Consider the following 24,719-nt stretch of genomic DNA (forward strand, 5'->3'; position numbering starts at 1 on the left):
TGTTGGATTGCTATTTTTTTAGAATTGTGTTTTTGTATTTTAAAAAGATACAGTAATACCTTTGATTTACAAAGGAAATAAAAATGTATGTATTTTATTTCTCAAAAGAACGCATTTGTTGAATTCACTGTTTTTCACCGTTCACCGTTTCTTTTTTGCATGAATAATTTATAATTCGAAACAGTTGATAAATGTGAGTGAGGCCTAACGTGCAGGAAACACGCCAAAATGAATTTGTGGGAAATGCGCCATGCATAAATAATTCGCAAGCCGTGTTAAGTAGCTGTAATTGTGTAGTGGCATCGGTCATAGCCAAGAGAGCCAGAAAACCAAGTGCGAATTGGTAGATTAAGGCACATTCGAGTAACTCGTATAAAAGTGTCGAAGTAAGTTGCGGTAACTTTAGTCCCGTACTCCCGGTACTCTCTGTGCAATGCAGTCAACTGTCGGTGTTTTTATTCGGTGGTGAAAAGTTCGGAGCGTGTGGCCAAGACGAAAGTTACTTGAGAAGAGAAGAGGGGAGAAGAGAGGAGACGAGGAGGAAGAGACGAAAGAGGATTCTTCGTCTGTGTGAGAGTAAAATCGAAACGAGCATCTTATACGATAGAACCTGGAGCTAAATGGAAAGTCCCGAGATACAACCGAGTCCGGAAAAAGTTCGGTTGACTGCAATCCCATTCCGCGTTTGCGCGCGAGCGATATCCATGTCTTTTCATTAAAGAGATTAATCTCCGACGCTCCGCCGGCGCTTCCGGTGACGGTTACAAAGAGAGTCGCTTGCCAGTGGCTTTAAAACGTCCGGCAGCTTCGTTACCTCGGGATTTGGCCGCGATCGAATATACACCGGCGCGCGGCTTTTGCGACATTATTTCAGCGATATTATATAGAAAGCCATTTCGCACGATTCATCAGACGGGTCGGGAAAATCAAGAAAAATGATCTCTAAACAAAGCATCTTCCTGTTTTCCAGCGGTTCTTAATTAACTATTTCCTCGAATGTATCATCTTTTTCAAGAAAAAATTCCAAGATTAAATGGAACGATCCTCCAAGCGCAGGTGTTCTAGATGATAAAATCTTTGTCGAACAAACTCATTTTTGATCGATTCAACGTAATAGCACCATACACGAGTATTCTTTTTCTTACAAATACAAAACGTCTTTCTCGAATCTTTCAAACGTTTCAAAGGCGGTTTAACGCCGGTAATTCCCCTAATTGAAGGTCGCGTCCAAACTTTGAGTCACCAACTCCCAAACAAGTATTTAATGGCTGACAAACTTTTGAAACGATTAGATGCGTCCGAAAACTAAAGCGATTAACTTGCGATGATATTGCGGATTTAATCCGCGGTGCTGCGCGCGACGCTTTCAGCGAGGAACTCGATCTTGTAACTTTACGACTTTACGCCTTGACGAATCATTCCACTGGCCAAAAAAATTATCTATCTACACTGAACACTGAAGAAAAAATACTAACGTACCGGGAGAGAATATGTTCAAAAAAAAGTAGTAGCCAGAGGCATCTACTCATCGATCCATGACTTGGACTTTCCTCGAACATAAATAACAGTCCCGATTCCCTCTCCTCTCTCTCTAATTTTCTCTCTCCCTCGCACACTTTCTTCCTCCTTTTCTCGCGTACACTCCTTCGCTCGAAAATAGCTTTCTCACTCGGCGCTATTGATATCGCGTCAATGTTATACAGATGAAGAGGGATCAATACCTCGGTACTCCCAATACCTCGGCAGGCTGAATGCAACCGTGAAGATTCCTTTGTAATAATCGCGCGGGACCTTTGACGTGGGGGCACTCTCTGTTATCATCAAGCTCTACTTCCTTCGCTTCCCGCTTTGGCGGCAGGCGGATTGATTTCCTGCGGCGCGACAGCATCCGGGGATTGGGGCAATTACAGTACAGGATGTTCTAAGTCAACGCGGACTTATTTCGCGATGTACTCTTTTCGAAACTCGGCCGTCGCCTTTAAAGCTTCGTTAGTTCGCTCGTTACACTGACTCTCTTTGCGCTATTATAAAGATATTGAATGAAACCGGTTAATATTTAGCACTCTAATTTTTATCGACGTCTAGTTAAAAAAATGTCAGTATATGCAATATAATTGTTGCGTAAAATTCCACGTTCTTTTTACAAATTTGTTGAATTACTTTGGCAAATTTGGAAGAAAAATATCAGGGCAACAAAATAGTCTTTATATTATAAATAGTAAAAAAATCTAATAATTTTCATGAATTTAGATCTAATTAAACTCTTTCTTTTTCACCTATCCGGTCTCGTATGAAAGTTCTACTTCCTGTTATGTTTGTATCTCTGTCATCGTCGACGTCAACACTGCTCGACTGCGTGTCAACAGAGACGGACAACGAATCGACGTTAATTAGATGTGTACATATGCCGCGCGTTCGGAAACAAGATGACGTGTCCATATGCATGCGCGAATTCCGGGGTTTACGTTGGTCCGCGGGCGATGCGACGCTTGAACACTGCAAACAGATACGATACGAGACGCGCCGCGTCATGATTGGCCCGTGGCCAAATTCTCTCTGCAGTTCATACATATTAGAGGGTTTAGGCGTCGTGTGCGCGACGCAGTGTTCATAAATTGCCGCGCACTAAGGCTCGCCGTTACATTGATACTATACGAAGGCTGCGGGTCGACAGGACAGCGAGCGAATAAATTTCCGGCGACGCCGGTTAACTTATGAATCATAAGATTAGAAATTATAATTAACGAGTTTATAAGTTAATTTATTAACTCGTAAAGAGTTAAGGTATTAAAAGTAATAACATTTACAGCGTGGCGCGAAATTTTCTTAATTTAAAATTTTTAATAGCACGTAGAACAGGTAGTCGCAAAAGCAGTTTATGCTGCGGCTTCTTCAATTTACCAACTGTTTTATCTACCTTTTTCCTTCATGTTGCGCGTTATACAGCATAGATGCAAAATATTGCAGAATTTACGTTTAGTCTGGATTTGTGTATATTAAAAGTATTTAAAAATCTGCTACAGATTAAATATAAAATCCAATGTATTGTATTATGTTTGTATATCAGATGTTACTGACGTGTACGGAGTGTTTTATTCGCCCGGGATTTTGTTCGGTCCAGGAAGCAGGCAAATCCCCGGGCTAAAATAAAAATGTTTCCTCTCACGCAATCTTTCTTCGCACATGTCAAATGTTACAACATAAAGTCATGAATGCTGACGCAAACGACACGTTACGAGGGATATGCGCGAATCGTCTCCTCGCACATTTCGCATCTGTGTGGAAGTAATCTCACGAAAAACAACGGGTGAAATTGCGTAGAATATCGCGTGTCGCAATCCTTTAAGGGATGCTTCCACATTTTTCGCACAAAAATAGTCAAGACAAATCTTGTTTTTTTTTCAGTAGAGCCCGAAACAACTGATCCCTTCAACTGAGAACAGTAACTTTTTTGCTGAAACTATTCTTGTATCTATTGTATGATGAACAGAGTATAGTTCCGAAAACTCACACGCGGTCGTACAATAGGCATCTCGTTGCGGAACAAAGGATTGAGAAATCGTGTTATTTTATGAGTTTTCACTAATAAAATCTTGTATTAAGCATGAGCGGCATGCGGGAGTCAAACGTAATAAAATATTCGAGGAGCGCTTTTGTGCGAAGCCTTTTGTGCGTTTTCGATAACAAATCTCGACGCCAAATTTCGACTGTTGTTCGCGATGAAGCGCACTGCGTCAGTGCGGACCGGATCGATGTGACTCGACTAAGTGTATTCTGAATATTCTGTCTCATTGAAATTTTCATCAAGTTCGCGAGAGGAAACGCAACTCGCGGGAGTGCAATCGGATCGGCGAGAAGCGGGTGGAAGCGCGGGGCAGGGAGAACGAATGATAACAACTATGCCAGTAACTTTTGATGTTGCTCCTCACATAATCGCAGCGGCCTCATGACTTTTGTTGCGGAGTTATCGGCGGGCCGCACGTTGAGTTCTCCGAACTCTTCCACCTACTATAACGATCCTATCCGCTTTCAGACACAATCGGGTTTCTGCGGTTTTGCATATCTTTCAACATGACTAAACAGATAGAAATGACTTTGCGTGAACTTCGACATTATTTTATAGAATTAAAACAGATATTCAATTGCACGTTAATTAACTTTAATAAGAGCAGTTTAATAGATCGAGATCAAACTATATATAAGAATATATGTGACTGTATTAAAACGATTAATATATTATTCTGTGATTTGAACTGGTTAATTTTTCTTTGGATTGGTAATTTTTTACTTGCAAAATAATATTGCTTATTTTCCTAGAATACATATATATTGAAATATAAATATATAATTAATATGAATATATAGTAAAATATAAATATAAAAAAAGCTACCCCCATAATTAAACAATGTAGGGAGCAAGTTGTGACAAGTAAGCGCGGTAAACACGATATATTAAGCAGGGGTATCCCTCTCATGTTCTACAACCTTCGATGAAGTCTGTTCCCGCCCTATAAGCAGCTGTATCGTTAGCATGGCGCGAGCGGTTGAAGAGATTTGCATGTAAAAGAGCCAAGATGCCGAAGCCGTTGTAGGGGGAAAAGAATGAGAGTGGCTTGAATAATTTGAGTGTCGTCAATGCGCATAATTTCGAAGAGTGTCTTTATATCTGAAATCAAGATCCTAAGAGAGAAGGGAAAAATTCCGCCATCTATCTAAACGACCTGTTCGCACCATTACTATTCGGCACCTCGCATATTTAAATAAAATGCTCATAAATTTAATTCTTCCTCTGTGATTTTCTCTGAAAACTCATTACACGCTCCGGTGATTAGATATTTCCAATGCGCGCGAATAATGATAATTCTTATGTGTCGGAATAAAGAACGAGGTAAATAGCTTCTTCTCCCGCAGCGATTACGCACGGATTATAAAATGGTCTAGAAACTCGCAACTTGCGGGTTTAAAACATCCCGGACGCGCAAGCCACTCTGCAAATGGTGTCTGCGAAATGGCGCGAAGGGCAGAAGAATAACGAGGAACGAACGTCGGATGTGACAGGATTTTCTCCGGTCGCCGGTTGTAGTTCTAGCTGAAACCCTCGAGAGAAAATGCGCGCGCGGAGGTGAAGATGTTACGGGCAACGTTCGAGGTCGGCACAAATGAGCTTCGCGTTACGACGCCCTGCATTCTTTTCGACGAGAGAATCCGCGATCGCCGTGATTTCTTCACTCGGATAAGCGCTCCAGCGATACTTTTAACTCTTTCAGGTGTGACAATGTTTTTTGCTGTCATTGTAAACAACAGTTGCTCGCAGCACATTGTACTAATATTTATTGTAAACCAGATAAAAATGGAATAAATCTGAGAATTTGAGAGATAAAATATTCAGCTCGACAAGTTGGCAAGGATAAATTCTTGAAAATGCGCATTTTTGCTTCCAAATTTGGCACGCTTAGCGGTTGTGGAATATTCCAAGAATTGAATATTGCAACAATTTTACACTCGATCGTATCACGCTTCGTTAACTTCGCGCGCATTCAACGGATCGATCAAGATGAAAATGTCGTTTTATTCATATTAGCCGAAGACTACATGCCGCAAAGAAAACGTATAATGCTCCATTACGTAATTAAAAGAAATTAATCCGACATTGCAGTGATGATTCGATTTATAAACGACCGGGACGATATCGCTCAATTGGTGTTTACCGAAGTGTAAATTACCTAATGGGATTATTCAGCCGTTCACAACGCGCGTGGGCTTCGGTCAAACATCACCTCCCCCGCGCGTCCTTCGCGCTTTAAGTATCGCTTTACCGCTCAAACTATCGCTGCCGTGGATCCGCAACCAATATCCTGCAATTGTTTTCGAAACAAAACGTCGAGTGTCGCGTTCCATCGCGTTTACTCTTCCTGTTTTACGTTCGATACGGCGGCAGTCGGTTGTTGTTTACCGGCGATATTTTCGAGTAATGGGTGGGATGGATGGCGCGGCTTGTCCATACTCAGAAGATCGATGTTTCTGAAGGATATCATTCATACAACGTATACACGGAAAATACATATTGTATTGCGTATACTCGCGCGGCTTCGTCAATATATATTTTATCTACAAAATATATCTCACTAAATCAACAATTAAACTTTTTTGCACTTTTGTATTTTTCCTCGTGCGATTCAGTGTATTCCTGCGATATATGAAAAGCGCAATTGCAACTATATTAATGTTTACGTATATATTTTTAGCTAGGAAATAAAAATCTCAGATATCAATTTTTACAATTTTTTTTATCCTCTCGTCGTTCTGTTTGTGTTTCAACAATTAGCTGTACTTTTAAGACTTTGAAAAGCGGAATGATATTTATCAACGTGCACGTGCGTTTCAATTCAGTTCCAATCGAAAGTGACGTACCGTAAAACGAGGCTTTCGGAGACGCGCTCGTGTCGGCTTGGCCCATCATCGATCGATTCCCCCGGCGTATTTTATATCCGAGTGATTTGACGCTCGCGTTCACGCTTCGATAGCGCAAGACAGAGCCGGTTCCGCGAGCAACGCTAATGTACATTCGTGTAGCGTCACTTCGTTAGCACCAAATCGAATTGACACGCAGCAGGTGTCTACTTGACGAAGCTCCCAAGCAATTCTCTCGAGTTCTCTAAGTAAAGCCTATAAAGTGTTGCCTAAAGTCTCGTAAATTACGCTACGCGCCCTCCCGAAATGAAGAGGCAGCTTATGAGGCAGAATGTATATTTTTCTATTTTCAAAATAAAAACGTATTAAAAAGTGTATTATAAAACATCTTATTTCGACAAAATTTCGAAGACTGCATTTACACTAGCTTGAAAGTAAATGACGTAATTATTGAACCAGACTCTATTGCTCTCTTGACCTCTTCCGACTATCTTTCCGAAAGAATTCGCTATTCTCAATGCGCGATAAAACGTGTAGCTATTATGCGAGTACGCAGGCAGTGCATTTATCATTGAGAATTTCAACGCCAGCGGAGAGATTCTAGTTATATCGGAAGCTTAAACGCGAGAGACGGAACGATCGAGTCAGCAGAACGAAGTGAAGTGCTTATATGCTGTGTAAGTAGCTTCGCGATCGACGTAGCTTCGGAGATTGACTCACAAAAGCCGAAGAAAATTGGGTGTCAATCACCTCGGTCTACAAAAGAGGCATTTTGTCACGCGTCAATCGTCCAAAGACGTCTATTTACGCGATGGTGGAAAATTATGTGTATCGATCGAGTACAATTTTCACACGCAGCACTCGCGACCATGCGACTGTATTTTATGTACTTTATTATCCTTGAGAAGAATATAACAAGCATCGATTTTTGCGCATTGTCTTACATTATTACAGTCCAAAAAAGTAATTGAATATATCTATTTATGTTCTAATTAAAAAATATTTGATTGTTAATTTTTGTACTTATAATATTGCGATGATATTTACATTCTATCAATAAAATTGCTGCCTGCTCAGACTACACTAATTTGAAAATAAATTAGCAAAGCGTTTCTGGATGCTAATTTAACTACAATAAATAAAGTCACTAATAGAAATTTCGATTAAGCTGCAGTTTCCAACGTAGCATTAATATTTTGTGAAATATTTACACGTGCGAATACACGTAGTAACTTGAGAGTTACATATCATCGTTAAAATACACGGCGCACACTCTTTCGTGCCTCTTAAACCCAGCGCGCAGATATTCAATTTCCAGCCGAAATTTACGAGCGTGCTTATATTGCAAGCGTACAAATTGCAATACCCTTGCTTGGCCACGTCGCCAAACTGCTAGTTATAGTAAGCCCGTTGGATCAGATGGATCATCAGCCAGAGCGCCGGTATTTCCTCCCGAGGTATCACAGGAGATACAGTCGGATTATACAAGTTTTCAACTCCACTTCCACTCTTTCTTTACGAGCGAGTACTTGGAGCAGCAACGTATTTCCTACCGTACCGTAAGGGTGAAAAGCTCTCGATTTTAAAGCTTCCTCATCCAATCTCCGCATTCCGCGTGCATCTGCCCCGATCGAATGAGATAAAAGTGCAAAGTATGCTAGTATCGCTATTATTTATTTTTATTTTTTACAACGTACTCGCGCGCGCGCACGCGAATAATGTTATCACCGGCGAAGATATACGAGAGTACTCTGCCCGCCCCCGAAGCAAGATAGTCCGCGAGAGAATGATTTTGACAACGATTTTAACCGTGTCTAGTGATTAATGGACGCGGTTGAATTCTTCTGTGCGCCGACATTGCACCCGTCGAGACTCGTTCGTTCCCTCTCGAGGATGTGTTCGCGGACGAACGACGCAGCCTGGCAGCGGCCTTTGTATTTAAAACAAACCCCGGGCTCTTCTCACAGATAGGTGGTGGTCGGTAAAAAGCAGTTCACATGCGATTAAGCGCTGCCCGGTAAGTGCCGGCGTCCGCCGACCGCGGCCGAGATCGCATTCTGCATTCTGCATGATTAACGTGCCAAGCGTGCGGGTGCTTCGCTTATCCCGCGCTAACAAATGCCCATAATTCTCCGCAACGTCACCGCCCTTCGTGATTAATGCGGGCTATTAATTGCGACCGCGCCTTGAAAGTCGGACGGATTTATATTTCGCGAGGGACGTCTCCTACCTCTTTTCGTACGTGAGCTACAGAACACACGGGAAAACTGGTTCAAGTCGTGCTTCATTAGAGCTGTGATAATAAATCAATATCGATTTAACTGCTGCATATCGCTCGCGTAAATTGCTACGAAATTTTCCTGATAAATTATCAAGCTGAAATTGATTCCACACCGATATTACGGAATATATTTTCATTTAGTACTTGTGAGAATTAGTAAAATTATAAATTTATAGGTAAACTTTTTATACGCGCGCAAACCGTACCATTTTACAAGATCAATTAATCAACTTGTTATCATCATAAAGAATTCTTAATAAATAATTACAATTTAAACAATTGTTATGCGCTCAGTTTCTAATTGAATATTGCTGATCCTCTCAACACGCATTGAAATGTACATTTGATTAATCTAAAATTATAAAAAATATTTTATACGGATAAAAGTTTTTTATTTTCATGAATGAGCAATCAGTGCAACGATATGCACAGATAACAAATAAGTTATTCTCGTACACTCTCGTAAAATATCAGATTTTTATCTGTGAAATCGAACAAAGTTACAATGAAATCGCGTGAACGTGTCGGAAACTACCCATGTAAATGTAAGAAGTTTTATGCGGGAACTTTCGAGAAATCTCATTTTGCCGGAGTTTCCATATATGCTGCAACTTCTTTACACACAATGAAAAATTTTGCACTGACGAATATCGATGAGGAAGGAACATCATTAAAATGTCCTCATTAATCTAATATTCTAGAGGACGTATTTTTCTCCTAGCGTACCTAAATAAAACTTTTTATTAATGATATAAAAAATGTTCCAGATCCCTGAAGTATCTCGATAGCAAAAAACCGTAACGGTACCTCACTCGATCATTTTCCAAGTGAAATTATACGATCTTAAATCTGTAAACTTCTTGTAAATCTTACAATCTTAGAAAGGATGACGTTACTAATACAATGTTTTCTAGAATACAAATAATATTCACTATCAAGCGGCTAAGTTTTTGACAATAATGAACCGAGAACGAATGATAAATCCACCCACATTTAGAACAATGTGCACGCTCGGCTGAAATATATATTGTATCATCTCTTCGCGCGGTGGATATTATGTACGTGTTCACCTGTTCGGTTGACCGCGAAGCCTGTTGCTGCATACTTTACGCGTCGCATGTCAAACACGGCGGATTAACAATTGCCGGTCTATTTAGAGACAGTACAACGCAGAGAGACGAACTAAGAGGGATCGAGGTCGCGATAGTTTGACGGAGGGTAGATTGCGGCGTGCGGCACAAACAGGAATTAACCTCAACAATTATGCGGCCCTTTGTGGCCAGCAAGGTCAATATCAATCCCTACTCCTCGTCTCTGCTCATCCATAAGCTGGCATTATCGTTTGGTTGATCCGCCAAAGTACATGGACCGCGGAGTGCGTTAAGATGATCGATCTTGCATACTCTAGCAGCAACATAATCCCGTTTGCTCGCATATATTAGCATATGTTTCGAGACACTGCAGCCGGTCCCGGCGATTTCATTTAACAACGAAAATAAACGATGCTTCATAGAACAACTGATTTATCATATATCCACAGAATAGCGGTCATTTAATCACGAATTATCACGATGAAATGTGAATGACGTATGAGGGTCGGTTTAATGGGGAAATAAATAATGACATGTCAATTAAAATAAAATAGTAGCAAGGCAGCGAATTGCAAAGTCAATTTTCAACGCTTAATTGTAAGATAGAATTTTTTAAATAAAAAATTGATGAAAAAGATTTTATATTTTTTCAAGTGATTAATAAAATATTCCGCCTTGTGCATAAAATATTCGTACGAAGTGCTCTCTTTCTCTGAAGGCAGAATTTAATAATCGATTGATGCAAGGAAACTGCAATAAATCTATATTAACTGCTTCATTTAGACACACTATGCAAAATGCCATTATGTGCGAGCCGATTTACTCAAATGAGACATTCGTGTATGCGGAACCGACGCGAAAGCTGACGCAACGGTGCGTCAAGACATTCTGCTTATTGTACCGCATATATTTCTTCCCGACCCCTGGGTACTACAAATGTTTGTCTCCATCAGGCAAGCCAAGGATCGTTTATACAGCTGGGTACATGGTGTGTTAGATAACGCCCCCGGAAATAAATGTCACTAGTGAATCTGTTGTGGTGTGAACATTTCAGGCAGAACTATACTCGCGCGACGGCTTGTCGCGCCTGTGCTCATTTATCTTTTATCTCGCGGCATTAAAAGCGAACTCTCTGAGAATTGCGCGCACTATACATAGTCCACCTCTCTTTCTCTCTCTCTCTCTCTCTCTCTCTCTCTCTCTCTGTCTGTCTCTCTTTTTCTCAATTCTGCGTTTACTTTTATTCTTTGATGATTTAGAGTTGATCTTTTTTAAACAAAAGTCGCCTTCTATTCGCTTGCCCTGTTGTTCTGCCATTTTTCATGTACACCTTTTTATTATTAGATATTAAATATCTGATATCAGAGATTTCATCTGGTATATAAAAATTTATCAGGATTGATTATCGAGATATATATTACTTTATCTAAGATCTAAGAACATAAATTTTATTACAGCATTAAATATACTTTAGATGTGAATCATCTTAAAGTTTATGTTTCATAAGGCTTTGCGATAGCCCTTATCAAAATTTTACGAGCCATAATACGTGATGTGTTTCCGCAAATCTATCTTCTACAACATTGTTGTCCATACACGTTGCTCGTTTATTCGCCATGATACGAATTACACTCGATGATTCTTGAAGATCCGAGATAATGATGCATTGTTTGCTTTGTTTTTACACGAACAAGTAAGTTGGTGTTGCCTGTGCTGCATAATATCTTCAATATTTTCCACTAATTGTTTAAAGGTCTCACATTACCTGTTATGCGAAATTAAGCTACCGACTAATAGTTTAACCTCTTTAATCTCCTAGCTTCCTTTCACATATTAATTGTTCCATAACATAAATATTCTATATTCACGAGTTTATATTCGCAATGTCTGTTACCTGCCGCTTAAATAAGAGATCGGCTGCGTCAGCCTGGCGGCTGCGGCGGCTAGTAGCTTGCAGCGTGATTGTTAAACGGTTCACGCTGCACAAGATTAATTGCCGCAATCCGGCAGCGACGATTAATCGTCACAATTTGCTTGAAATTTTCGAGAGTGCAGTGGCGCAGAGGCGATTCATGCGAACGGCGGCTCAGAATATTGAGCATCGAATCGGTACCATCGTAATTTATCTGCGATTCTGTCTTTCCTATTTATTCGATGATCTATTATATCGCGATAACATTTAACTGCTTGTACCATCGCCGACATAAATCTCAATTTGTGAATTGACACGAGTTGCACGTATTTCTGTTTCAGGGTGAAAAATTTCAATTTTGCTTCTGACAAAAATTTATTTTACGTTTTTTCTTGTCTAAACCTTAATTAATTCGAATCAATTAATTTAGCGCATTGAAAAGCAAATTTAATTCACCTGTGTCACTTGTATTTTATATTTTTCTTCCTTATTATAAATGATATAATAACGAGCATTATTCAATCGTAAAATGCTTTGAGCTCTAATATTATCTTCGATGATACTGAACGATTAATTATTTCCACATCGTCATGTTCTATCTATTGAAAACATAATAATTAAATTCGAATAGTATTATTGATTATCAGATGCTGTATATTTAGTAATTATATATCTCATTGAAATTATATAATTTAACATGAGAAATTTCCGAGACTGCTTCATTCAGTTATAGTGCTTGTAGAATGTTCGGTAATAAGCGCATTTCATAAAGCTGATATTCTTAGCTCGAAATTGAAATAATATGATGACTCTATTGCGATATTTTCTTAAATATAAGCATTAAGGTAAATCTGTTTGCGTTGCATGCCTAGATAGACGAAGATAAGTGTAAATTACTTTCGCGGATTCATTTACTCGAGAGTATTCTTTCATAAAATAACTCTTCTCCATCTATTTATATTCAGGAAGTCTCTAATTTCTTAATATTGCATAGAAAAGCTAAATGCGATGCTTGCATAAAATCTATTTTGAAACTACTCTTACTGCTGTTCGTACTCCTTTTCTCTTTTCTCTCTATGTAAACAAAAAAAATGTAATGAAAAATTATTGAAATATATTCTCTGTTCTCGGTAAGCAAAAACACGACAAATAAAATCTTAGCCAGTTCAACAAAAAATGAAATTTTATAGTAATGAGCAGCAAGAAATAAAAATAATTTTTAATCCCGTACTGTGTAAAAAATTCATAAATTTATTATTGTATAATTAAATTTCGTTCCAAGACGAACGAATATTAAAAGAGTGGAACAAAAACCATATTTTCTACTCTTCAATATTTGCACGCGAAAAAGCATAATATTAAAAAAAAATTAAACATTAAAATGTTATAATATTAAAAACATAAACATCATCACAACATTTAATAATCAATATTAATTTTATTTATTAAGATTTATCAAGACAAATTATATTTCTCAATATTTAGAAATCATCAATATCGTTCTACAATTTGATAAGAAGATAGAAGGAGGAAGATATCAAACATTCGGAGAAAAGAATCAGTATGTATTCTTTTTTTCCCTTCGGGGGTGTCGGAGAAGTGTCGATCATTATTATTCCGAGATATCGATAAAATTCTCTCGATAAAGTACTCATGCGTGAAATAGGTCTCGCGACTGATCGGCAATAAAAAGATGAAACAGTTAAAACGCTATCGAGAAGCAATTTATTCGACAAGAGGAAACTATGACGGATAAGGTATCGCATTTTACCGTTTTAATATTCTCTAACATTTTGATTCTTCGACGAAAGGAAAACGTATATCTTACCTAGCACAAATCACGTTTCGCCTTTCAGCGTTGAGCGTATCCATCTTACGATAACATATTCCGGCGATATGAAGATTCTCATGCAAAACATTCCTTCGAACGTTCATTATATGTTTTTACGCATTCGTCTTTCGTAGTGGCGTCACGACGCCGAAGAGACGCATGCCCGAATAGAAATTGACACGCAAATAAGACGATCCATCGCGTGATATAGCCGATCCATCGCGTGATAATGCGTCGCAAAAGTCATTTCCGCTCATCGTTCTCGTCGAAGATAAATTAATAAACCCGTTATGAAATCAGGAATAGCTGCGTAAGACGAGAAAACACTTTATGAAACTCGAGGTAATATGATGAGAAAGTAACGACATTATGTAAATATCCAATTATTGATAGAAACATTAATGTCATTTATGTGGCTTTAATTAATTCTGTTTTGATAAACGAGATTCATCTTCACGTTTCTATATATATAATCGTGAAATATTATATCAATTGTTATAATTTTGTAGTATTGTTTTAATATGCAATGCACATGATTATAATAATCTGGTAATAATTATTTATATTGGATCTGGACATACATATTTATGTGAGAAAACTCAAAAATAAATTAATATCGCGACATTATGAGTATTATTATTATACAATATTGCATTTCAAAACTAATTATTTGTAATTTTATCAAATGATTGCGTCGGAGGAGGATTAACTATAAAATATTCTAAACTCATAATTTAATGTATAATTAATATCAAATATATCAGATATGAGTGTATTGAATAAGCTAAATCATTTTTCATCGCGCAAAACAGCGACATTTTATAGATGTGAGTTTTTCTTCGGACGAGAAACAAAATCGGTTATTCGATCTACTATATGAATTTTTGCGCGAGGCTCTTGAAAAGAAGTTTTATAAGCTCAAATCTGCAAAGCAGAGCGTTACATTCATGACGCTGCGCGTTATATGTATGTATCAGAAGTGTCGTTTGGGGCGAGTCAGTAGTAAAAGCATTTATGCCGGCAATATTGCGGCAGTTGGACGGACCAAACTTGGAGCGATATCCCTCACCGTCGAGCTACGACAGTTATATCTCACAGGAAGTATCTTAAGTTCATCGCACTCTCTTCCCTTTATCCGCGAAAATAGATTCCGAGATTGACAAACGATTGAAAATGAAAAAGATTCGCGAATTAGGATTTTATCGGAGCAAAATATATAGCAAAAATTTTACTCTTTAACTTATTTCACAAGTAACATTTATTTTAATAAAATTTTTGCGCAGGACTTATTTATAAAATCTACTGAAACGTCACAAAAACATATGACATCCAAGTTTTCTCTATGGGAAAATATATTTCGAATTGGTCGAAGCTTTCATATGTGAAAAACAATAGTATTATTTAAAGAAGACGCGCCCATATTTCAACATTAAAAGCGTGCTGCTCTACTTACTCTAGTTATGCCAGAAGCATTAAGCGGATGAAACAGAGAGATATTGAACGTGCATCCGTCGTTTTACGCGCGTATAAAAATCATAAAGCGCGTTTATTAATGGAAACCGGTTTCACAGGTTGGGCGAGTCACGGGTGCGTTACATAACTGAAATATGATGCGAGGGATTGTGAGGGTTGAATGCAGCAGGATGGTGTAGTTTACTACATGGGTAGAGGAATTCGAAACCACGTCATTGTTCGCCAGGGTTTTCAACTTGGCCGCAATGTCGCGAAATTCTAAACTCTATCGTTGTTTGCTCGTGACACGTCGTGTTTTGGATTATGACTGCATGAGATGACGCGAATGAAATGCATATGTCGGTTTTTACCAAATTGCATCGACTAGGTTCTGTTATCATGCAAAGAGAGATACATCGTACATTGTATTTTTTTAAATACGCTACAACGCGTACTAAGCTTTGTTGTATTTGGCCATTAATAACCGTGAAATAATTAAATGGACAACGTTTGCATGAAAGCAATTTGTTTATGTTATTTATGTAATTTATATTATTTTATATATAATTTTATTTTAAAATACGATGAATCTCTTTTGCGATGCTATAAAAAGAACCGATGGCTGCAAATGTTTGAACGCCTATGCTCGGAATTGATTTTATCGTAATATCACGAGGGGACACTGCAATGTTTTATTTTAAATCGTATGTGATATTTTACAGTTGAATTTATTTTTATATTCTAAATATTTGATATTGTTTATATACGATTTATTGTGAAAAGACCGAGGAAAAGTAATTAATAACGTTGAATAAATGTACGCAATAATGTCCGTGTGTGACATTGTATTGTTACAGGCTGCATACATTTTTCGGTGCATAAATTTTTGTTTAATTAAAAACAAAGTCTTATTATTCATATTAATTTTTATGGTAGACACAGAAATAAAATATATACTTTCTGATTAAAATTGGTAAAAATCTTGTTAAAATATTTTAAATCAACGAGATTCTTATAATGTAATTTCATTATAATGTCGTCAATATTACTCTACACAATATTATTTTATGAAATTTTTTGATAGCAATTGATCGATCGTTCCGATATCAATTAGCGAAATGGATGTAGCCTGTAGTAGCGAAAGATTAAGCATTGCATGAAAAAATTTTGTTGTTGGTCACACTAGCGCGTGATATTAATGTAAATTACCATCATCGTGATAGAGATATTTTTGCGAGACAATATCGACTTTTTGCCATCTCCATCATCTTGCCATCTTGTGACCTCTCGTAATTCAGTTGCACTTAATTACTGTTGCATTACTTGATTCTTTGTGTATTGTGTACGCCTGCTTTTGTCTCCATCAAATCCCTTGCAACTCAATTCTGTTGCAGCTCTTTGGACCCAAGCCATTATCCTCAGTGACTCTCAGTTCATCACTGTTTTATCAATCGATATTGTTTTATTTCCGTATTTTTATTCTAGTATCTCGTATGCATTACGCTCAATGAAAATACGTTCGGCGCGAGCACATCTGTACATCAATGTACACGGTTTCCATGCGTTCATTTATTAATCAAAGTAAAAAAAAGTTTCTTGACGCTACTCAAGCTATCCGATAGAGGAAAGTTTTTATATTTAATTAATTTTCATCAACTTTTTGATAAATTATGATTGATGATTATATTCGAGAGGATTCATTTTACGTTCATCGAATCTACCTTTTCTGTTGAAAATACTTGTGCACGTACGGCTGTAAACGCTATATATGGTCGCACGAGCGCGTAAATGTGTATAAGTGACGATATGCGAAAGGCACCTTCAATCCGGAAATGCTTAAAGCCATTAACGCGGTATACCTCGTCGTTCGTTCACGACGACCATAACCGTCAACGGCAAACTCGGCGTATAACGGATGCGTGTCCGGCGCGAGCGCGCATATATCTGCACATATTTGCAACTATCCGGGGCGACGTTACGCGAATTTCATTACGCGGACGCACGAATTACTCAGGCAGGCAGGTGTCAGATTGAAATTCACTGGTTGACCGAGTTGACCGACGGGCGGATCGCGACGATGATTGCGCCGGTTGATTGTGATTCTGTTGGCGTAAGATGAATTTCGTCGCCAACGATCCCGTTTTTAATTCAGATTGATACATTAGTCAAAGAAAATTTTTTAAGTTAGAATAACAGTTAGATATAATCAAACTTTTAACAACATTAATTGCGCTGGTTTCAAGGAATAATTGCTACTTGCCCAATTCTTAACTTTCATCTTTAGAATATGCTAAAGATCCTATAAATATGACAATTGTTTTAAAATTAATAACGCAAGCTTAGCTCGAGATAAAATATAATTCCGGTCCAAAGTGATTCACGACATAACTTCCTGTCTTCATAAAAATCGCGAGTCACAGTGAAAGTCGCCGAAACTTTCTTCCTCGCGACATTCCACGTTATCCTATTTATTTGCCTCGGTAGGGGATATTATTCCGGTGCCTTCCGAATTCTCGAAATCTTCGGGAGGCAGACGGAAGGTGAAATTTCATGAATTTCCTCGGTAGGAGATGGCCGAAAAACATTTGACGCACCATTATGAACGTGTACGCTTAAACTCCCTGCATTCTCCTTCTATCCCGCCGACGTTCCTTCCGTCGACGAGATGAAGTCTGCCGTGCCGCGTCCCCAGGGACAAAACGTCGTAACTTGGATATTCATAGATATTCAAATAAAAGTCAGAAGAGTGTCTAAGTGTTGTTGTGTTAGTGATGTATGCTACATAGATCGTACGTATGTACCGTTTCATTGAAGATATACCCAAGAGACATATTTGTGAAAGATACTTTTTTGCCCCGTAAAGAAATGTCACGTTGGAAAAAGAACCACTATATAGAAAATTCAGAACAATATGTAATTTTTTTATCAGAGTTGAATAATGCTAGAAACCAAAACTGTCTAATCATAAATAATTCAAAGATTGTTTAGCATTTTTATTGCTTTTGGAAAGAAATGTTATTATCAAGAGCGATAATTAAATCAACGTCGACAAATTATATTCATGACGTAATATAGATTGCCAAGCATTCGCGAGCAGAAGGCGAAGTAGAAATAGGCGATGCGTGACGCAGTCTAACGAAAAATGTGTTTCCTTCCGAAAAATCTATTCGCTACGCTTGGAATAAAAGCTCAAGCATTCTCGCGTTGCGACATTCGGCAAGGCATTTCAACGAGCTTCGATGAACACGACGGTGAAGCGCCATAAATAGTCCGGTCTGAGCGCGATACGACTTGATATTTATTCGGCAGTAAAACTACCGGAAATGTGCCACGGAATACCAAGAGAGAATGGAATGTGAAAATGGCAGACTCGTCAAACAGTAATGAAACGCGATATTACCAGAAATGAATTCTTACGGAAACTAACAAAGTTCAAGATCACATCCGCAAATGAATGTCTGTAAAATATATTGTCATTTAGAAATTTTACTTATCTTTTTTACGTGTGCACTACGTATAATAGAAAGGGAGGGTACGTTTTTTTTATAGTACCTTCTTATACTGCCATAGGGACGCACTAAAAAATAATTAGCCTCAAGCCCGGGAAAGCTACCCCCCTATTTGTTCTTAGTGTCACGCAACCGAGGTTAAGACCGTATAGGTAGGGCGGGGCGGATAGAAGGGATCTGCTTTCCGTAACGAGATAAGTTGTTTCGTTTGTATATTACGATGGCAAGCACGTATATCGCCTTGAGCGCTGCATAATTCACGCATTGGCTAGGCTCCAACCAGCCGATTGCATTTCTAAGTCTCGAGAGCGGACTACAACAATGGAAAACAGAGCGTATAGCGACTGTTTAATATGCCACAAAGAATAAGAACTCGAAGCATGAAAGCTGAATGAATCTTTTTAAAGATGAACTAGGCGGGTTTATTATATTATAAAATATATTGATTTTATATTGCTAAGCCAAATAATGAAGTTAATCTATGTATTATAGAAGTTTTCTGTCACGGTACATTAATCACAAGTAAATAATATATACATGGCGATAACAAGCTTTCGTATATTTATATATATATAAGAAATATTAAACTGTCAAGTAATTTTTAATAATATCATTATATATAATAGCCTCCACTAACAAAGTTCTTGGAAGAGCTCCAAAGTTTTGCGATAAAGTATGAGAATTATCAGCTTAAATTTGAAATGCAGTGCAAAAACTACTCTGTGACAATTTTATCCTCTTTGAAAATTAATAAGAAATTAATTCAAAATATTTTTCTAGGGAAATTAATTTAATTCTTTTTAAATCTGAAAAATTGTCTTTCGCCATTCTTGAGATAGCTAATGATATAGGGATTTCTCTCGTCAACTTTCCATTAGACATTCAACGAGTTATTGGTTTTATGAGTTTATGGGCAGTAAAAGTCGTGAGACTGAAAAGAAAGATTTATTCTTTTTAATCTTGTGCATGGTGTTTTGCGTCGGTGATAGAAATAGTATACTTGAGATATAAGTGATATTAAAATCTTTATATTCATATAATCGTTAAAATAACGCTTCTATTGTAATCTTGTATTAATCTTTGTGTTAAAAAAATCAAGCTAAAAATAACATCATAAATCGCAAAATTATGAGACACTTCAAAAAATTTTATATAAGAGCTATTATATAATACAAATACTCTTAATATTAGCATTATCACTTGACAATTTAACATTTTTAATATCGCATTTTCTTTCTATTCGTGATAATATTATGTGTCAGTTTGTACTTTCATTCAGTGTTAGTATATCGAATTTCTCCGATAGCCCCCGCTCAAAGATAAAGAATTCAATCAAAATCTAACTTGCAGCGCGCCGTGTCAGTGAGTTAATGCACTTGCTAATTTAATAAAAGCTGTGACAATCAGCGAGGAACACGCGGCAAGTGAAAATCAAGTCCACACTGTGGCAACCTATCCAACAGGACATCGTTCCTGCGATATCGATCGCACTGCTGGATAATGCTGTTGATATGCAGTAGCCTCAAACCTCAAGCGGGCTTATATGCGGGCTGTGTTGACGGAGAGCCATGTAACGATTATTTGAAAAAATAGATTTTCCCCATAAAAACCCGAGAAATTTTTGCAAATCAAAATTTGTTCATTTAATTGCATCCTATGGTTAATCGATAAATTATGTAAATTGAACAACTATAGAAAGATATATAATAAAACTCAAAAATATTCGTATATAGTATAGACGGAAAAATAATAATAAACCAGATAATGATCCTATATTGCTTTTGATTAAACGTACGGCTTGTTCAGAAAAATAAAAAGAATTTATAAATCGAATTCGTTTACGAAGTGATTCAAAGCTGTTATCGTCATCGCATGAATATGCACCTATGTCAGGGAGGTGATTGTTATTCATATTGATCACATATCGAATAACCGATAATGCACGTTCCGTCTCTATCGATCTCTTTTGACAAAAGGCTGACAGAAAAAAGCAGGAACAGCGATTAACAGCATGCAAGTCATTAATTTACTCTCTGAATGAAGTTATTGAAAATGATGCACATCGAAGCGGTACACGCCAGAGCTTATTATCGGAAAGACTCATTTCCGTACTATCAAATTACTATCGATATTAAAACTGTTGTATTTTCAATAACAGCGCAGCTTTACTCGTAAGTAATTAAGCGTAGCTTTTATAAAAAAAATAGTGAGTCTTCATATATATTGTACAAATTTTTAATATATGTGCACGTACACATATAATATTAACGTACATATAGATATTTTTTGTATAATATATTCGGTAATTTGCAATGTATTGTTATTTGTTGTGTCTTATATTGATTAAATCAAACTTCACAACAGCCCATAAAACAAATATGAAATTATTAATCGCTTATTTTTCTCGAGACATACGCAGCAACAATATTATTCGTGATAAAATTTACAATCACATCACAAAGTTAATCCTCAACAAACTGTGGAAAATTGCGATATAATTCAAAAAAGAAAAATGACTCGCTGAGATAAACTTTTACCTATTTTACAACTTTTTATAACTTTTACCTGAACTTTTTCTGGTAACGCATGGTTTAAGGATTACAGTACCTCGACGAGGTGCTGCAAAAAGTTTTAAGGTGAAAGCGAAGTTTATGAAAAGGTATCAATGTCATTTTGCATTCCGCATATAACTTTTTTCGCCCCGTTTTTCAAAATATATCATATAAATGTGAGAAATGAGTTAAAGGTGGAAAAGTTATAGAGAGAACATTTAGAATTTTTGTGCATTTTTCTGTACCGCGTGTTGACATCTTTTATCTGGAAATGGAATTTTTTGTAAAAGAGAGCAAATAATAAGTTAAGAATTGATACTCCGTTAGCCGTGCGAATGGAAGAAACTACTATCACTCAAAAGTGTAAATCTCGCAAAATCGATTCAGACACTTTAACTGCTAATACGCAATATGCCGTGGATCAAAAAGGCTCGCATGTCATGGAGATTTCCATCGAAGTATCTCCGAACAGAGATTGCCGCAATACGAGGCGAGCAAATATTTGTTTGTACTCACCGGATGCTGCGAAGCTCGAATTTTCAGGGCGCGAGTACATTTGTGGGGGCAACTTGGTTACATATCTATTGGTCACGCGCGATCGTATTCGTGCCATGTACATGTCAGCGGGCTTACAGACTTTCAGCGTGCCCTGTTGACGGGATCAACTGACGGCGCAGCGATACCGGTACACTCTACTACTACAACCGTTTTCAACCAGCAAAAAGTATTTTTTATCCGTCAAGTTCGATCAATTTTGCCGCGAATTGGTGTACGCGTTCGAGCGATAGAGTCGTTTCAGCATTGTAGATATTTGCCGAATAGCTCTTATACAAGTGTATTCAAATTACGTTCAATGTAAAATTGATGAAGTCAATAGAAGAACTAAATCAAATTTTATTATAATATTTAATTCCTTAACAAAACGGAAATTTTTATATTTATCTTTTATTTTAAAATATTTGGCTACGTGAAAATGTCTGAAATTATGCAAAAAACTAAAATATTTGATATAATCAACGAATATTGATGACACGAGAGGAAGATTAATCTATTTTGAGTAATATAAAACAAGTATCGATAGTAAATTACGCAAAAATAAATTATTCATTTCATGTTATCTTCATAAAAATTAATGAATAATTAATTGCATATTGAATTGAAACTACAGGCGAAATTTTCGCGTTAATCTAAATTGAACCGCGTTGTACAGAAACTATTTAGAGGTTTCGAAACATATAATCATGTATACGGAACAATAGAAAATCATTAACTCATATTAGTTGTTGCTCGATTAAACTGATTGTTAAATGAATTATTAAATTAGTCAGGATACTGAAATACATCATTTCTTAATGATAAATTTATCGATAATTAGGAAACCTTGCTGTTTATAATAATATTTTAATAATATCATTTAACAATAATTGTTTGAATAAATAGTAAATTGCGCAGATAAAAGAAACCTAAGTGAAAAATTTTGAAAACAGTAATATTTCCCCATCATTGTTGACCAACGCAGGTGCGTTTATAAAGAACTAATGTACTTTCTAGAATACACGGGCGACAACAAAGTTTTGTGAAGTTTTAGCAGTCTCAAAGGAGACGCGCCAACATAACACGGCTAGAAGTTTCTACAGAAATTTGGTAGAAGCTTCCATCTTCCTAAATCTCTTGCATTTAGTTAAAGATCTAAATAGCACGAATGTAGCAATTTATGAGTGATTTTTAACTCTTCCAAATATAGGAAAATTTAGAAAATCAATTTTATTGAAGATCTATTATTTTTGTAATGTTTGTACTTGCACAATTATAATTTGACTATATATGTATTATATAGGGTGACCAACTGCATCATCCGTTAATAGCAGATTATTAAGATCATTTGAAGAGAAAAATCTTTATATTAAAATGTCGAGGTTACAGTAATTTTTAAATACAAAATGTTTAAAGTTTTCCAATCAGATTGTAAAAACGTGCTCAGGCACAACGCATATTAATTTTCATATCCTTATTATGTGAGAAATCTCAGAAATTTACTATTAACGAATGAAACAGTTAGTCTAAGATATCTTATATATTTTGCATTATTTTGAAACCTTTTCATTTAATGATCGTAAAATAAAACAAATTTTTGATTGACTTACCGGCATCATGCGCAGCAGCGGAGTTGTTGACAAGTTGACCTGTAACATATAAAATTGATCCAATGAACAGCGTTGAAAACAATTATTTAAGATATAATTATTATGCACATTAAACTTTTATTCATCTTTTTTATGCAAATATCTAATAAGCATAAACATTAAAAATTACAAATCTTTAAATATTTCAAAATTTCTATATGCGTTACATCACATAATATTTTATGTACAATATTTTACAAATAACAGATAATAAATAAATGATTACTTACTCTAAAGTTGCTCCGTTGACGCCCGATGCTCATCCTGAGCCTCCTCCTCCTCTCAGTCCTCATTGTTGTCTTCAAGCACTCACATGCGTTCGCGACGTAAATCACACGACGTTTTAAACGGCATTCCCGACGCGTACTTTGTCGTTCGGACAAAGTAAAACTCCAATATCATCGCACGGATTATACGTTCGACACTCGAATAATGTCTGTAATAAGTAAAATGGAAAAGGATAAGGTTGAAACTACGGGAAGTGCAGTATAAGGATATTTTTGGAAAAGATAAAACGCCGGTATGGAACGTGATCTACCTCGTGCAAGTGCCGCCGTGCGAATGATGAAGGAGCAATAGACATCAAGGACAAAGTCGTGCCGATTTGGAAGAAAAATGCGGAGAAAAAGCAATAATATACGTGCGAGTACATAGAAGAGGTATGTGAGAGAGAGTGGGGGAATAAGGAGCGCGCAAGCTAAGCGTGATAATGTAAACAACCCCACCAAACGCCGCAATTCGGATAGTGTTTGCAATAAGTAAGATGGAAAAGGATAAGGTTGAAACTACGGGAAGTGTAGTATAAGGATATTTTTGGAAAAAATAAAACGCCGATACGAAATACGATCTACCTCGTACGAGTGCCGCCGTGCGAATGATGAAGGAGCAATAAACATCAAGGACAAAGTTGTGCCGATTCTGATTTGGAAGAATGCGGGGAAAAAGCAATAACATACGTCCGAGTACATAGAAGAGGTATGTGAGAGAGAGTGGGGGAATATGGAACGCGCAGGCTGAGCGTGACAATGTAAACAACCCCACCAAACGTCGCAATTCGGTTTCGAAACTTAACATTAGGGTATTTATCGAATATTTATTGAAATAAAATTGAAATCGGGATTAAATGTTCGATAAATTCCCTAATATTAAGAATTTTAAGACCAACTCACAGCGTTTGGTGAGGTTCTTTACATTGTGTTGTGCTCAGCCTGCTCCATATATCTCTTCTCTTTCTCTTACACGTTCTATATATCCGCTCGTATATATTTTTTGGTTGTCCGCATTCTTCTAAATCGGAATCGGCGCGACTTTATTCTTCATGTATTTACTGCTTCTTTATCATTCGCATGGCGACATTTGTATACGGAGTAGATCGCGTTCCGTATTAACGCATTATCTTTTTCAAGAGTATCTTTATATTTCTTTCCGCGGTTTGCAACCTTATCCTTTTTCATCGTTACTTTTTACGGACGCAACCGAGTGTCGAATGTGTAATCC

General features: G+C 37.0%; 1 protein-coding gene and 1 long non-coding RNA gene across 10 annotated transcripts in view; one reads left to right on the forward strand and one right to left on the reverse strand.

Annotated features, from left to right (window-relative positions):
- Positions 1-24,658, reverse strand: part of LOC105678718 (uncharacterized) — a 40,551-nt gene extending 15,893 nt beyond the window's left edge. Inside the window, exons 1-2 of the long non-coding RNA XR_001101735.2 lie at positions 23,453-24,658; positions 23,184-23,222 (exon numbers count right to left, since the gene is read on the reverse strand). This is a non-coding gene — a long non-coding RNA (uncharacterized lncRNA). The remainder of the gene's footprint in view (positions 1-23,183; positions 23,223-23,452) is intronic.
- LOC105678710 (cyclic nucleotide-gated channel alpha-3) overlaps positions 1-24,719 on the forward strand; it is a 159,970-nt gene that overhangs the window by 41,691 nt on the left and 93,560 nt on the right. The window lies entirely within an intron of this gene.

Source organism: Linepithema humile, chromosome 2 (genome assembly GCF_040581485.1).
Source record: "Linepithema humile isolate Giens D197 chromosome 2, Lhum_UNIL_v1.0, whole genome shotgun sequence".
Classification (NCBI taxonomy): domain Eukaryota; kingdom Metazoa; phylum Arthropoda; class Insecta; order Hymenoptera; family Formicidae; genus Linepithema; species Linepithema humile.